This window comes from Giraffa tippelskirchi, chromosome 3, assembly GCF_054371585.1.
Source record: "Giraffa tippelskirchi isolate mGirTip1 chromosome 3, T2T-mGirTip1v1.2.pri, whole genome shotgun sequence".
Lineage (NCBI taxonomy): Eukaryota > Metazoa > Chordata > Mammalia > Artiodactyla > Giraffidae > Giraffa > Giraffa tippelskirchi.
The window spans coordinates 126,078,234-126,095,464 of record NC_137277.1 but is presented as its reverse complement, the minus strand read 5'-3'; the positions used below and the strand labels follow the sequence as shown (position 1 = coordinate 126,095,464).

At 40.9% G+C, this 17,231-nt stretch overlaps 1 long non-coding RNA gene and 1 pseudogene across 1 annotated transcript in view; both read right to left on the bottom strand.

Moving 5' to 3' along the window:
* LOC145541809 (uncharacterized) overlaps positions 1-17,231 on the bottom strand; it is a 474,179-nt gene that overhangs the window by 328,665 nt on the left and 128,283 nt on the right. The gene's annotated exons all lie outside the window — the stretch shown is intronic.
* The window catches only part of LOC145542506 (glycoprotein-N-acetylgalactosamine 3-beta-galactosyltransferase 1-like), a 28,485-nt pseudogene continuing 11,472 nt past the window's right edge, over positions 219-17,231 (bottom strand).

Here is a 17,231-nt window from a genome sequence, read left to right as displayed (position 1 = left end):
TCATAAAACATAAACTACACAACATTGTAAAACAATTATACTCCAATAATAAATAAATAAAAACAAAATCACTTCTCCTTTCCTTCCACCTCCTCAGCAAACTATATCAGTTCTCCTGAGCAATTCAGCTTTTGAGAAACCAAAGACAGAATAACCAACAGGCCACTACCTTCTACCCCACCATGTAGCCCTCCTGAATCAATGATGCACTGAGCCCGTTACCTGCAGAAAGAGGAGGACAAAAAGGAAGACACATACCAATTAACACATCAGTCGATATCAGAAAGCCACAGACATGAGTACATGAAAATAGATCATGGCATATCTCTTGTCTTCAGAGTCTTGTTATGACATCTGTAGGGGCGGGGGCAGGAGGGTGGGTGGTCATTAGTAGTAAAGATGCTCTCCATGTTTCTGAAGATCTGCTCAATTGAGATGGCACTAGACTGCCAGGTGAGCATATGGGCTTCTTACCCTGCCCGTTCTCTCAGGGCTCTTGTCTAAGTGAATCAGACAGCCTGGTGGCCCTGCCAGCATGATTAGGATCGAAGCGTTCACCCTGTCTGCAGATGGTAATCAGTTCAATTTGCTCACCTCATGAAGTTATCTGCTCCCTGCCACTCCTCCTCAGGAAGTGGAAATGAAGCCCCCTTGTGAGTCTTGGGCATGATGGATCCTTCAGTAACTGAGAGTGACAGGAACAAGGATACTCGCTGGGCTAAACAAGGAACAAGCCACCAGAGCCGCAGCCCAGCACCACCACGGTCTCCTCTGGAGAACCACATGAGCAACTCCACAATCCCACCTTGATTTGTAAAAGAAAACGTCAGTCGTGCAGGAGGACGCTGTTGAAATCCATCTGTCTCTTTCTTCTCAAACTGCCAGATGATTCAATCATCTTCCTTAATAAGCCACATGTAGCTGACCTTTAGAAAACCTCTGGCAAGCAGGCATATTTAAAAGCAACGTGCTTTCCAAATGCCAAAGAGCTAAATGTTATGTTATGTAGTATTCATGTTCTTCTCTGCTCTATGGAACTTGCTAGGTCAAGTGTCTGGGCCACAATACATCTCTGTGAGACCATCCAAAAAGAGCCTTTGTATACCCTGCTCTCTCGTTGATGCTTTTGCAAACTCTGGCTCATACAACCTCCCAGGTAGGAATTATTATCTTTAACTTAGAGATGAATCATCTGAAGCTCAGAGAGGTTAAGTAGCTTTTCCAGGGTCACACAGCTTGTGACACACCACTAGGCAGGAGTCGTGCCTGCTTGCAATTCTTTTTTGTCTTAATTTCAAAATGTGGTTTTATTAATGCACTTAAGGACAAATGCCATTCTTAATCTACCTTCTTTGGAAGAAATACTGCCAATTATAAATAGCCGCAGTAAAATTTTCATTAGATAAAAACTGCAGTGTCGAGGAGAGTCTGGTTCATTTATATCATACTACAAAGATAAACCCACGTTCTGAGCTTACAGACAACATTGAACAACAATATTTCCTTTTGAATTTTCTTTAAGGCAGATCTGTTTAGCATCGTGTGTGGGTCACTAACATTGTGTAGTGTAGTTTCAGCAAATTTAACTCTTTTATTAATAGTTTCTCAGCAAAAAAAACATATGTGATCAGGAACAGGCAACAGGTCTCTTTTCTAGTCCCTCTGCCTGGCCACCATATATACCTATTTGAAAAACTTGTAACCTGTGGACTACAACACGCCAGGCTTCCCTGTCCTTCGCCACCTCCCGGAGCTTGCTCAAACTCATGTCCATTTAGTCGGTGATGCCATTCAATCATCTCATCCTCTGCCGTCCCCTTCTCCTCCTGAATTCAATCTTTCCCAGCATCAGGGTCTTTTCTAATGAGTCGGCTCTTCACATCAGGTGGCCAAAGTATTGGAGCTTCAGCTTCAGCATCAGTCCTTCCAATGACTATTCAGGGATGATTTCCCTTAGGATTGACTAGTTTGATCTCCTTGCAGTCCAAGGTACTCTCAAGAGTCTTCTCCTGCACCACAGTTCAAAAGCATCAATTCTAGGGCCCTCAGCCTTCCTCATGGTCCAACTCTCACATCCACATGACTACTGGAAAAACAATAGCTTTGACTATACGAACTCAAAACACATTTTAACAGAATTCACAGCTCACTTAAAGCTTCCATTTACAGTCATTCAAATGAAAGGTTTATAATATGGAATGTTCACTTAGAAAGAATTCCTCACTGGGATTCCAGCGTTCTGTATCAGAAATGGAGAATTTCTTCAGGGCAATGCTAGACATTTTACCTCTGTTCATTCATGTTTTTCTTTCAAGGGCTCCAGATTTACTTTTGTATCTTCATTTTCATATATCTGACTAATTTCCTTTAGTATCTTATCAGTCCTGGGTGTTCATTGGAAGGACTGATGTTGAAGCTGAAACTCCAATACTTTGGCCACCTCGTGGGAAGAGTTGACTCATTGGAAAAGACCCTAATGCTGGGAAGGATTGGGGGCAGGAGGAGAAGGGGACGACAGAGGATGAGATGGTTGGATGGCATCAACGACTGGATGGACATGGGTTTGGGTAAACTCGGGGAGCTGGTGATGGACAGGGAGGCCTAGCGTGCTGCGATTCATGGGGTCACAAAGAGTCGGACATGACTGAGCGACTGAACTGAACTGAAGGTAAGGCAGGTTGATATCTGTATAAACAACCATATGGATGAATATGATAAATGAGGTATTCTAACTCATACATAGTTGTAGGATCAACACAGTGAAAAGAAACTGCAAGACAGGAAAACAACCAGGACCCCCTACAGGAGGATAATAGTTGTAATTCCAGTACCAATGGTTCTAGGCAGATAACCCTTGATTATGTGGTGTTCTGGTACAGACTTTCCTGGTGGCTCAGTGGTAAAGAATTTGCCTGCCAAGGCAGGAGACACAGGAGATGCAGGTTCAGTCCCTGTGTTGGGAAGATACCCTGGAGAAGGAAATGGCAACCCACTCCAGTATTCTTGCCTAGAGAATTTCATGGACACAGGAGCCTGGCAGGCTACAGTCCATGGGGTCGCAAAAGAGTTGGACACGACTGAGCAATTAAACAACAACAGTAACAACTGGTACACGGGGATGAAAAGTTTCTTTTCCAGTGGTATCTCTGGGATCTCCCGCTTCTACATTTAAAATTTCCATGCATCTCCCCAGTGCTAAACCTTTGATGGAGGAACTATGCGTACACTTGTCTGTTTTAAATGCCTCAACAAATCTCTTCAAGGCTTCTTTGCTCAGTACATACCCTGCTCCTCCACTCATGTAGCATTGCTTTACATGCTGCTACTAAGTCGCTTCAGTCATGTCCGACTCTTCGCGACCCCATGGACTGCAGCCTACCAGGCTCCTCCGTCCATGGGATTTTCCAGGCAAGAGTACTGGAGTGGGTTGCCATTGCCTTCTCTGCTTGCTTTACATAACTGCCTGCAATTCTCACAGTGCCTAGTCTAATGCACCAGGAGACCCTTGATGAGACTGTCAAACAGGCTCACTTTGATTTTCCAGTTTGAAGTGAAGAGGCCTGTCGTTAGGGCTGATGTCCCTACTTTATTTGGGTCGGTTTCAGATGCTGGTTCCCTTGTGTCCTCATTTCACCTCATCCCCATTAAAATATGATAACACTTCAGTCAATTTATCATAATACACGTATCTGGAAGTTAGTGATGAAAGGGTTTGGAGATTTTTCTAAGCCAACCTTTTCATTTTTTGACAGATGGGAAAAGTAAGAAAGAAAGAGAGGTGGCAGCTTGGCTGAGGACACCAGAGACTATCCTGTTCTCCCAGCCCTAGTCTGCTGCTCTGAGCTCACACCACAGTGCTTGTCCATGTATGTGAGAGCCACTTGGTCAGCTCTCTGTGAACATCCACAAGCTCCCCCTTATCTTTAAACTTTGGAGAAGGCATAGACTTTGTTCATTTCAAAGGGAATTTCTGACATCAGTCATCCAATTGGAGAAGTGTTTGCCTCTAAAACCACACTATTATGAATCTTGTATTACTACTGCTGAGTCAATATGGAGCACCTTGGGAGAGGCAGAGATCAAGCAAGAATGGGATCGGCATATATACACTACACATAAAAGAGATAACTAATGAAAACCTGGCCATAGGACTGGAAAAGGTCAGTTTTCATTCCAATCCCTAAGAAAGGCAATGCTAAAGAATGCGCAAACTACAGCACAATTGCACTCATCTTACACACTAGTAAAGTAATGCTCAGAATTTTCCAAGCCAGGCTTCAACAATATGTGAACTGTGAACTTCCAGATGTTCAAGCTGGTTTTAGAAAAGGCAGAGGAACCAGAGATAAAAGTGCCAACATCCGCTGGATCATTCAAAAAGCAAGGGAGTTCCAGAAAAACATCTATTTCTGCTTTATTGACTATGCCAAAGCCTTTGACTGTGTGGATCACAATAAACTGTGGAAAATTCTTAAAGAGATGAGAATACCAGACCACCTGACCTGCCTCTTGAGAAACTTGTACGCAGGTCAAGAAGCAACAGTTAGAACTGGACATGGAACAACAGACTGGTTCCAAATAGAAAAAGGAGTACGTCAAGGTTGCATATTGTCACCCTGCTTATTAACTTACATGCAGAGTACATCATAAGAAATGCTGGGCTGGATGACACACAAGCTGGAATCAAGATGGCTGGGAAAAATATCAATAACCTCAGATATGCAGATGGCACCACCCTTATGGCAGAAAGCAAAGAAGAACTAAAGAGCCTCTTGATGAAAGTGAAAGAGGAGAGTAAAAAAGTTGGCTTAAAGCTCAACATTCAGAAAACTAAGATCATGGCATCTGGTCCCATTACTTCATGGCAAATAGATGGGAAAACAGCAGAAACAGTGAGAGACTTTATTTTGGGAGGCTCCAAAATCACTGCAGATGGTGACTGTAGCCATGAAATTAAAAGACACTCCTTGGAAGAAAAGTTATGACCAACCTAGATAGCATAGTAAAAAGCAGAGACATTAACTTTGCCAAAAAGGTCCACCTAGTCCAGGCTATGGTTTTTCCAGTAGTAATGTATGGATGTGAGAGTTGGACTATAAAGAAAGCTGAGAGCCAAAGAATTGATGCTTTTGAACTATGGTGTTGGAGAAGACTCTTTAGAGTTCCTTGGACTGCAAGGAGATCCAACCAGTCAATCTTAAAGGAAATCAGTCCTGAATACTCATTGGAATGACTGATGCTGAAGCTGAAACTCTAATACTTTGGCCACCTGATGCAAAGAGTTGACTCATTTGAAAAGACCCTGATGCTGGAAAAGACTGAAGGTGGGAGGAGAAGAGGACAACAGAAGATGAGATGGTTGGATGGCATCACTGACTCAATGGACATGAGTTTGAGTAAACTCTGGGAGTTGGTGACGGACAGGGAGGCCTGGTGTGCTGGAGTTCATGGGGTCGCAAAGAGTCGGACACAACTGGGCGACTGAACAGAAGTGAATGAAAACCCGTGTATAGCACAGGGAACCCGACTCAGTTCTCTGTGGTGACTGAAATGGGATGCTGCTGTTGTTGCTTAGTTGCTAAGTAGTGTCTGACTCTTTTGCAACCCCATGGACTGTAGCCCACCAGGCTCCTCTGCCTGTGGGATTTCCAAGGCAAGAACATCTTCCCGACCCAGGGATGGAACCTGAGTCTCCTGCGTCTCCTGCATTGGCAGGTGGATTCTTTACCACTGAGCTACCTGGGAAGCCCTAGACCTAAATGGAAAGGAAATCCAAACAAAAGGAGCTATATGTATACGTATAGCTGATTCACTTTGCTGTACAGCAGAAACTAACACAATATTGTAAATAAACTATATTCCCATAAAAAATAATTTAAAAAGAAAGAACAGCCAAGAGTCCTTTCTCATATTTCCCTAAGCTTGCACCCCACCTCAGGTTGCTGAGGTAGTCCTATTCCTAGAGTTCTGAAGGGGAAGATTTTATGCCCAGATGTCAGCCCAGCAGCAGCACAGGACTCCACTACCTGGTCCCAGAATCAAACTTGCCCGGGATCCCAACCATCTATCTGACAAAAACCTCCCACAGGTATGCAGTCAGAGCCTTTCATCATAACCTCTCAGCCCCACACCTTCATCCTTAGCAGAAGGCAGAAGATGCAGAAAGCTGGCTGTGCTGTTCAAGAAGAGAGAGGCAGGGATGGGAGTCAGCAGCTTAGAGCATCTGGAGTCAGAGTCCAGGGCCAGGAAAAACAGGAGTCTCAGGAAACTGCACCACGGAGACTCTGGGGGTTTCACTTACAATGTGTATGAACATGAGCGCATGTGCACGCATAAGCATGCCACAGAGCCTCTCACACTTTGTGTGCACATGTATCTGTACTTGTATCTGTGTGTGAGGGATTGTGCATGTGTCCTTGTGTGTGCGTGTATGTGTGTGTCTGTGATTAGGGTGAGATGAGGGGGCACTGGGAAAAGCTGTCAATTCAACTGTCATTATAGGTAGAAAAGTATTGACGATAATGAGAAAAGAAATTCCTCTGAAAGTGATGGGAATGTGTGAAGCAATGGGGTGTCAGAGGGGAAGGCAGATTCCTGATTTGGAGTCAATCAGCTCACACTCAGATAAACTGCAGGCTCATATTTTGACAACCCCTTAGGTTCACTGTGACAAACACTGACAGGGTCTGGCACACAGCTCTGGGTTCCTCTGGTCTTGAGTGTGCTAGGAGGCTGGATGGGGAGCAAGAAGGATCATGGAAGGAAGAGAACCCTTTCCTCTCAGACCTGAAGGAGGAAAAACTCTACTCATTTAAAATGTTCAAATTTTATGAATATAAAAAAGAATGTATGTATGTGGGTAACTGAATCATTTTACTATACAGCAGAAATTAACACAATGTTATAAATTAACTATATTTCAATAAAATAAATAAATAAAGGCAAAAGTTAAAATGCTCAAAATTCTTAGACTAGGTGTCTCTTAATATTTCAGAAATTTAAACCCAACAACCCCCTGGAGCAAACTGCAATCTGTTCCTTCTTCTAAAGGGTTTAAACTTGTAGCAGCTGTTGGTGGTGGTCCTTGATGTCTTGGCGAGCCTACCCAGTGCAAAATGTATGAAACCCTAGGAACTCAGAGGCAGCCAGAAAAAGAAAACCCTTCGGAGAGAAATCAAGTTCTTAACAATTCCTGCTAACTATGCTATGAAAGGGAGAACACTGTTTCAATTACAAAATGTCAGCTTTAATCCCCACTTATGAGCACTGGAAATAAAACAATGCAATAATTACACAATCTGCAGAAAAACTGACAAATATATTCCCAATACAAATGATTTATTGAGCCAGCCCGGCCACAGCCTGGCTTCACTCCTTAATAGAAGCTGTAAAAATGGTGCCCTGTCCTTCAATAATCACCATGATTTCTTACAAACCACTGATTAAGCAATAGATGAGGCAAGCATTTTGGAAATGCTAAAGTATCTCTGATTGTTGGAGCTCTCTCCAAAATGATTGTGTCTGCTTAGGTGGCCTATTAAGGAATTGTATGACGGTATATCAGAAAGGACCTTTTACAACTGAGGCCATTTCAGAGATGAGAAGAGGTTACATGTTAGGCAGAGGGCATCATGCATCATGCAGGAAACCCAAAGGCCCTGATTTCCAGTCCTTTCCACAATCCCCCACAGCCTCACCTATTAACAAGGCATAATCAAATGTGGGCCATTAACCTCTATTACTTCCTCCTTGAAAGCTAAGCCAATCAATATGTTACTGTCACTAACAGGGCAATCATCTGATAGCAGTTACTCTTGATCAGAAAATTAATGGATTGGGTAATATAGAAAGAAATGTGCAAACCATTATACTCTTGGGCATAATATGGATAGAAAAGGCCAGGTGAGAATCTGAGGGTCTGAGTGATGGCACGTATTCAGGAAGATGCTTGTGGTAGAAACTTACTGTCCTTCTCTAGAGCCTGGGGTCATTCAAGCTCTTTGTATACCCCAAGAAATAAGAGGAAATTGCTTAGAGGTGCAGAAGATTGTAAAATTAAGGCTTTCAGGAAAGGAGATTGAGGAAGCAGGCAATAGAAATAGCAAAGCAATATGGAAAAGATGACTTAGATAATATGATATTAAGATATAAGATAATATATTAATATATTAGAATATATAAATATATAAAGTCATGAGAGTATATACATTAACAAACAACTTAGACTACATCATTATAAGTTTGCAAGTTATTTGTGTTAATCCTAAACCATAATTTATGCTACTCTATCTTCTGAGCTTTCCTGCTGGCTCAATGATTAAATAATCCACCTGCTAATGCAGGAGGTTGGGGTTCAATTCCTGGATCAGAAAGATTCCCTGGAGAAGGAAATGGCTAGCCACTCCAGTATTCTTGCCTAGGAAATCTCATGGATAGAGAAGCCTGGAGGGCTATAGTCCATGGGGTCACAAGAGTCAGACACGACTTAGCGACTAAACAACAACAATAATTTATCATTTAAGATGAAGAACTGAAACTCCCTGAAACAGAGATTATTAAACTATTTTGGATGACAGAGTCTTTGAAAACTCAACAAAAGCTTTGAATTCACTCCTCAGATAAGTTCACATCTATACATATAAAGTGCCCCATATAATTTCAGAGTATTCAAAGACCCTTTTGAAAGTATATCATTGGATCTCAGGACACGGCTCCCTGTACTAGACTGAGAAGTTTTAACTAGTTATATGAGTATATGCTTCCCAGGTGGCTCAGCAGTAAACAATCCACCTGCAATGCAGGAGCCACAGGAGATGCAGGTTCAATCCTTGAATTGGGAAGACACCCTGGAGGAGGAAATGGCAACTCACTCCAGTGTTCTTTCATGGAGAATCCCATGGACAGAGGAGTCTGGTGGGCTACAGCCCACGGGGTCACAAACAGTCAGACATGACTGACCAAGCACCCACCATCACAAGTATATACCCCAAACTCCTGAAGTTGCTTCACTCTTCGAGTTTCTCAAAACTTCTGTTCTGAACACTTCTGGTGAGAAGCTTCATCCATATAAGATGAACCCTAATGTTTTTGTTCATCCTCCAAACTTTCAATGTTTGCGCTGTATGCATTCTCTTTTTTTTTTCAAGGTATAATCTTTTTTTTGAGGCTTTAAATTAGTTTATTTATCTATTTTTTAACTCACAATATTGTATTTCTTTTGCCATACATTACCATGATTATTCATCTCTCTGATCCAGGTGCTTCCCAAACACAGGCATCTCCTTTTACACATAAGTCTCTTCAAGTACATATGTGTGCCTAGGGGCATGCATGTGAATATTTACATGATGCAATATGCAAGGCATAATCTTTTTGATGATCAGTTTCTTTATAATTTGAAAATACCTGTCATATCTCAAAGTTGCTAAGAAATAAAATGCAACCACGGATGAGAACATTCTTTTAAAAATTTATAAAGAAACATAAAAATGTATGGCACTGTCATTATTAATGTCATTGTACTGTCATTATTTGCAAAACATAAATGCAATTTTCAAGCCTCAGGATCACCCAGGAAGTTAGTTTAAAATGTTTTATCTATTTGTAAAATAAAGATGCTATAATTTTCCAATTATATTAGTCATATTGGCAATATTCTCTGCTCCAGAAGAAGAAATTGGTCACAACCTAGATCTATCTTATGAGCTAATGAACGATTCCAGCCCCCACAGGGCTGATGTTTAATGGGTTTATGGTGGCTTGGCTGTACTGGGTGTTAGATATATGTTCTGATCAGTTGGTGCCCCAGTTAAAGTAGTTATTAAATATTTTTAATATTCCTCCTGGCACCAGCTATATATGAAATACTGTGCTGAGAGTCACAGGAAAAAAAGAAAGACGTATAAAATATGGCCCATATTCCTCCCAAAGACAAAAACCTGGTTGCAGAGCTGTCTATTAATAACACGGGGTACATCCATTTATTAAGGATTTCAGGCTTCCCAGGTGGCGCTAGTGGTAAAGAATCCACCTGCCAATGCAGGAGTTGTAAGAGATGCTGGTTCAGTCGGAGTTGGGAAGATCCCCTGGGGATGGGCATGGCAACCCACTCCAGTATTCTCGCCTGGAGAATTCCATGGACAGAGGAGTCTGGTGGGTTACAGTTCATAGAGTCACAAAGAGTCAGACACAACTGAAGCAACTTAGCACACATTCATGAACAGTAAGGATTTCAGTAGATCGGAAGAGGCAGTCACTTCTAGAAGGATTTGTGGGCAAGATCCACAGATAAGGTGGAACTGACAGTGGTCCCAAGCAGGACCAACCCAATGCTAGGGGTCACCTGTCAGCTCCACAAAGATGCCTGTAGGAACAGAGAAAAACCAGCCTGCCAGCATTAGAAAGGACAGGGAACACAAGAGTCTTTGCATTTTATTTTACAGATAGCTTCTTCTTTCTCCACCTACTTCCAGGCAGAGATTTAATTACTTTTGAAGGGTAATTTGAAAAGTTCTTTAAGACCTCTAGCCATCAAGTGCCACAAGAAAGATAAGTGCTGTGCCTACTGTATCTATTTTGGTGCAGGGTAATGCACCATTAGATTAGATCAACGTGGTGCTAATTTCACACTAGCAATTTCTGTTCTATTAATTCTTTACTCAAATCTCCTAAGCACCTCTTCATTTGCCTCACCGCTGTTATAATTTAATACGTACAACCAGAGTTGGTGTTTCATTGTTTCTTGAGTGAGTTAAAATCCAATATTTGTCATATGTGAAACAGAGCACCATTCCATGTTCGATGCATGTGACAAGGGCTCGGGGCCGGGGCAGTGGGATGATCCAGAGGGATGGGAGGGGGAGGGAGGTGGGTGGGGGGTTCGGGAAGGGGAACACATGTAAACCCATGGCTGATTCGTGTCAATGTATGGCAAAAACTATTACAATATTGTAAAGTAATTAGCCCCCAAGTAAAATAAATAAATTTATAAAAAAAAAAAAAAAAAAAAAAAGAATAAAGTGAAAAAAAAAAAAAAAAAAAAAAAATCCAATATTTGTAAAATGAATCCATTTAAATGAAACCCCACCAAGATTCTGCCTCTTGTTGCAGCCCCATGGGTGCTGGCTTCGGTTCCGCTCTCATGGAGCCTCGCTGCCTCACGACACTGATTCCATTAGTGGGGAGAAGGCCACAGCTGCCTGGGACCGACCTGCCCATGGCCCTGCGTCCGCCAGCCCTTGCCTCCCTGTTCTCTACCTTGGTTGAAAAAATTAAATTTGGTGGGGAAAACATATTACTGTATGAGGGTCAAGAGCCTGTCCCTTTGCCACCCACAAAGGAGAACCTGGCTTTGCTTTTCTGGATCAATAAGCAATAGTCTAGCTGAATTTTCACCAAATTGAAAAAGAAACATGAAAGAGAATGAAACAGACAAGGAAGCAAAGAAGCTCCTGTGACCTGAAAGAGTCGCTAGAGCAGGGGTTCCCACCCTCCAGGATCTAATGCCTGATGATCTGAGGTGGAGCTGACATAATAATAATAGAGATAAACTGCACAGTAAATACAGTGCACTTAAATCACCCCCAAACCACCACTTCTACCTGCCGCACCGTGCATGGGCTTTGAAAATCTGGCTCTGTGAATTGAAGGTAATCCCTCATTGGCATTTTCTCAAGACTGAAATCAAGATTTAAATTGCTTTTCAAGTATTATGAGATGCTGGACTGCAACTTCCTTGAATGAGATGCTGCAAAGAAGGTGGGAATTAGACTGGCTGACAAAGCAGGTTCTTGATGAAGCTGAAGATTCACGATTCACTTCCGTTCCATGTCTGAGAAGCAGAGCAGAGCAGTATCAGGGCCTCACAGTCTCTCTTTACCAGAAGGATCAGGCTGGCCCAATCTTGTGCTCTTTCAAATGGCCACTCTGTATGTTTACACAAACTCATCATCAGGCCAGAACTCAGGAGCTTCTGGAATCATCTCCTAACTTGACATGGCCTCCTCTTTTTCCCTTTCATCTCATCATCATTACTAGCCATTCCTAACAAGTTGAAATCTTTACATCTGTCCCAAGATATCCCTTTTGGAAATCTCTCCTACACATTCATCATTCTTCCTTAAGGCCAGGCCCCTCCATGAGGCTGGCCCAGGTCACTTCAGTGCTCAATTATTTTTACTTTCTAAAAGCTGGACTTCTTCAACTGTCAATTCATTGGAAAAGCATTACATGTGAAAGGCAATAAGGAAAACAGCTAGGGAGATGTAAAAGATAAGGATGTTTTGAGACTTCCCAGGTGGTCCAGTGGCTCAGACTCCATGCTCCCAATACAGGAGGCTCGGGTTTAATCCCTTGTCAGGGAACTGGATCCCACATGCCACAACAAAGAAGTCACATACTGCAGCTAAAGATCCTGCACACTTCTACTGAAAAAAAGATTCCACATGTTACAACTAAGACCCAGAGCAGCCAAATAAAAAAATTAATTTAAAAAATAAAAAGATAAGGATGTTTCTGTTGGGAGTTCCAAAATACTATCAATAAAACTTAGCAATTAATTGAATGTGATACTCAGACGGGCCTCCTTACTCCTGGTTACCTGTGGCCATTGGCTCCTTGAAGACATCTGTGACCTCCTCCCTGGAACCCGTGAATATGTTATTTAACACAGCCAAGGAGAATGAAGATTGCTGATGGAATTGAGATTGCTGATCAACTGACCTTGACATGGGGAGATGAAGCTGGATTATCCAGGCAGGCCCAGTGTAATCACATTGGTCTTTAGAAGTAGAAGAGGGAGACAGAAGAGAGACCCAGAGAGATGATAGCACGCATGCATGCGCATGTGCTCAGTCATGTCCGACTCTGCCATCCCATGGACTATAGCCCTCCAGGCTTCTCTGTTCATGGCAATATTCAGGCAAGAATACTGGAGTGGGCTCACGTTTTCTTCTCCAGGGATCTTCCCTACCCAGGGATCAAACCCATATCTCTTGAGTCTCCTGCATTGGAAAGTGAATTCTTTACCAGGTGAACCACCAGTGAAGCCCGATGACAGCATGAGAAGGACTTAGTAGAAGTTACTGGCTTTGAAGGAGGAAGGGGCCGTGAGCCAAGGAAAGTAGGTGGCCTCTAGAAGCTGCAAAAGGCAAGGTGACAGATTCCTCAAATTCTACAGAAGGAAGGCAGCCCTACAGGCACCTAGATTTTAGCCCATTGAGACCCATGAAGGACTTCTCATCTCTGCAACTGTAAGATAGTAAATTTGTTTGGTTTTAAGCTACTAAATTTGTGGTAATTTGTTATAGCAGCAAGAGGAAACTAACACAGCATCCTAGGGGCTTCCCTGGCAGCTCAGTGGTAAAAAAAAAATCCACCTGCCAATGCAGGAGACATGGGTTCAATCCCTGGGTCAGGAAGATCCCCTGGAGAAGGAAATGACAACACACTCTAGTATTCTTGACTGGGAAATCCCATGGGCAGAGGAGCCTGGCAGGCTACAATCTACGGGGTCACAAAAGAGTCAGTCACGACTGAGTGACTAAACAACAACACCACCACCACCCTAGGCTCCACTGTCCGGACTTTCCAAAACCCCAGCCCCAAACCATGTTCCTTATCATCAGCATCTTGGAACTGGAGGAAATTCTTGCTCACATTTTCACAGAAAACTTTGTTGTCCAAATAGGGCCAGCAGAGATCTGTGGGGTCAATAATACAGCACACTTGGGTTTTTAAAGGGCTCTGTTGGCCAGCCTGGGAAACTAATTGTTGCTGTTTTTTCAAGGAAAATAAACTCTAGTGCCAAACATCCAACTTTCTAATGAATGTTTGGAACTCCTAACAAGGGTGAGTTGGGCACTGCCTATGGTTTGTGCTGATGGTTAAATGAGAACTATCAGTTTGGACTCCAGCTATGCAGGAGGCCAAATCATTATTCATTTTCAAAAGTTTAATCCCAGCTTGTGATCTGGTCCAAAAAAACCATCTGCTTTAGCAGAGGCTTGTGCACTACATGAGCCTTTGGCTGAGACAAGACATTTCCTCAAAAAAGAGGAAAGTGCCTCCTGTCACTGACTTAAATGTCAATACATCACATTACCTGAAAGATACACTTGTGGCTAAGACTGTTTGCAAAAGAGCACATTGAACCACTCCTGTTCTTTAGAATTATATGAGCTAGAATGTAATTCTAGACCTATATTTCAACAGACAACAGGAATTAGTATAATAGGACACATGCTATATATTGATGACATTCGGTTTTCAAATCATATGGTAGATGTTAAAAAACATATTTATTATCTTCTTTTCTAAGTAGCATGAACTTATATCTCAGTTTTCCTTAGCCAGTCTCAACTTTGCTGCCTCTTCTTAATTATTAATAATTTTCCCTTTCACTCTCAGAACTGTGCTCGTTTAATGACAAATTACATGGTCACTGTTCATATAAAAGGCAATCACAGTTTTCTCATATGTTTTCTTGAGCACAATTCTTCACAGTTTCTCCTCCATGTTTCAGACTTCATGGTGGAAGAACAGGAAGAGAAGCAATAGAGTTTTAACAGAGAAAACAGATGATTTTTTAGTGATACAGTGCAACAAGTAACATAACTACGCCCGGCTGTATATATACATGATACATGATATGTGTATAATAAAAAAAATACACTTCCCAGTCGTCACATTCCTAAACCCCAGTGCTAAGCCATTACGAGTCTTATCACCAGCAATTTGGAGCTAGAGAAAATTCTTGCTCACTATTAGTAGAAAAGTAAGCTTATTTTCCCAGAAACACATTGCTCTCCAAGCTGGTAGAGCTCTTTGGAGTCAAGAATACAAATATGACATATACATACATAATTACATCATTATATGTGTATAAAATAATGATGCAGCAATGGCATATATATTTTTATGTATATATACAGACACATATATATATATATATATATCTAACCTGTAAGTTATATATATATATAACTTGTAAGTTTTATATATATATATATATAAACTATAAGTTTTATATATATACATATATAAAAACTTGTAAGTTATGACAAAGTATGACTGGATGGCAAAGCTGAAAGGTTTTGGTAAGGATGACAAGACCATCAGCTCTCACTGTTTCTATTCAACATTACACTGGAGGTCTAGCTAAGACTATTAGGCAAAATATAGAAATAAAAGGCATCGGTATTAGAAAAGAAGTAAGACTATCTCTTTTTGTAGATTACATAATTTCGTATATAGAAAACCCTAAGGAATTCACAAAATCAAAAGACTACTAGAGCTAATAAATGAGTTTGACAAGGTTACAAAATACAAGATCAATGTTCAAAATCAATTACTTTTCTACTCACTAGCTATGAACAATCTAAAAAAGAAATGAAAATTCCATTTACAATAGCATCAAAAAATACTTAAAAATAAATTTAACCAAAAAGTGAAAATTTTTCACACCAAAAACTACAAAATATAATTGAAGAAATTAAGGAACATAAGTAAATAAAAATATCCCATGTTCATAGATTAGAAGACAATATTACTAAAATAGCAGTACCCTCAAATGATCTACAGATTCAACACAACACTTATCAAAATCTCATTTGCTTTTTTGAGAAATTAACAAGCTCATCTTAAAATTCATATAGAAACGCAAGGGATCTAGAATAGCCAGAACAATCTTAAAAAAGAACAAATTCAGAAGACTCATACATTCCAATTTTAACAATTATGACAAAACTACAGTAATGAATACTGCTTCATACTGGCATAATGATGGGCAGATAAATTAATGAAATAGAATTCAGAATCCAGAAATAAATGCAGACATTTATGGACAGCTGATTTTCAACCACTGCCAAGATTATTCAATGGGAAAAAGATTTTCTCAAAAACAGTGATAAGACAACTGAATATTCTTATACAAAAAATGAAATTGGAGCCTAACCTCATACTATATACAAATATTGTACACAAATTAACTTAGAAATATGTCAAAATAAATCAAAGATCAAAATATAAGAGCTAAAACTATGAAACAGGGAAAACCATAGAAATAAATCTTTGTAATCTCAAATTAGACAATGTTTCTTAGACATGACATGTGAAACACAAGCAACAAAAGAAAAAAAAAGATGAAATAATGCCATTGAAATTAAAAACTTTTATGCTCAAAGGAAACAGAGGAAAACAATAGAATGGGAAAGACTAGATATCTCTTCAAGAAAATTAGAGATACCAAAACAACACTTCATGTATAGATGGGCACAATAAAGGACAGAAACAGTATGGACCTAACAGAAGCAGAAGATATTAAAGAGGTGGCAAGAATACACAGAAGAACTATACAAAAGAGATCTTAAAGACACAGATAACCATGATGGTGTGATCACTCACCTAGTGCCAGACATCCTGGAGCGTGAAGTCAAGTGGGCCTTAGGAAGCATCACTATGAACAAAACTAGTGGAGGTGATGGAATTCCAGTTGAGCTATTTCAAACCCTAAAAGATGATGCTGTTAAAGTGCTGCACTCAATATGCCAGCAAATTTGGAATATTCAGCAGTGGCTACAGGACTGGAAAAGGTCGGTTTTCATTCCAATCCTAAAGAAAGGCAATACCAAAGAATGTTCAAACTAATTCACAACTGCACTCACTTCACATGCTAGCAAAGTAATGCTCAAAATTCTCCAAGCTAGGCTTCAACAGTATGTGAACTGAGAAATTCCAGATGTTCATGCTGGATTTAGAAAAGGCAGAGGAACCAGAGATCAAATTGCCAACATCAAGTGGATCATCGAAAAACCAAGAGAGTTCCAGAAAAACATTTACTTCTGCTTTATTGACTATGTCAAACCTTTTGACTGTGTGGATCACAAAAAACTGTGGAAAATTCTTTAAGAGAAGGGCATACCAGACCGCCTGACCTGCATCCTGAGAACTCTGTATGCAGGTCAAGAAGCAACAGTTAGAACTGGACATGGAACAACAGACTGTTTCCAAACCAGGAAAGCAGTACGTCAAGGCTGTATATTGTCACCCTGCTTATTTAACTTATATGCAGAGTACATCATGTGAAATGCCAGGCTGGATAAAGCACAATGGAATCAAGATTGCCAGGAGAAATATCAATAACCTCAGATATGCAGATGACACCACTCTTATGGCAGAAAGTGAAGAGGAACTAAACAGTCTCTTATTGAAAGTGAAAGAGGAGAGTAAAAAAG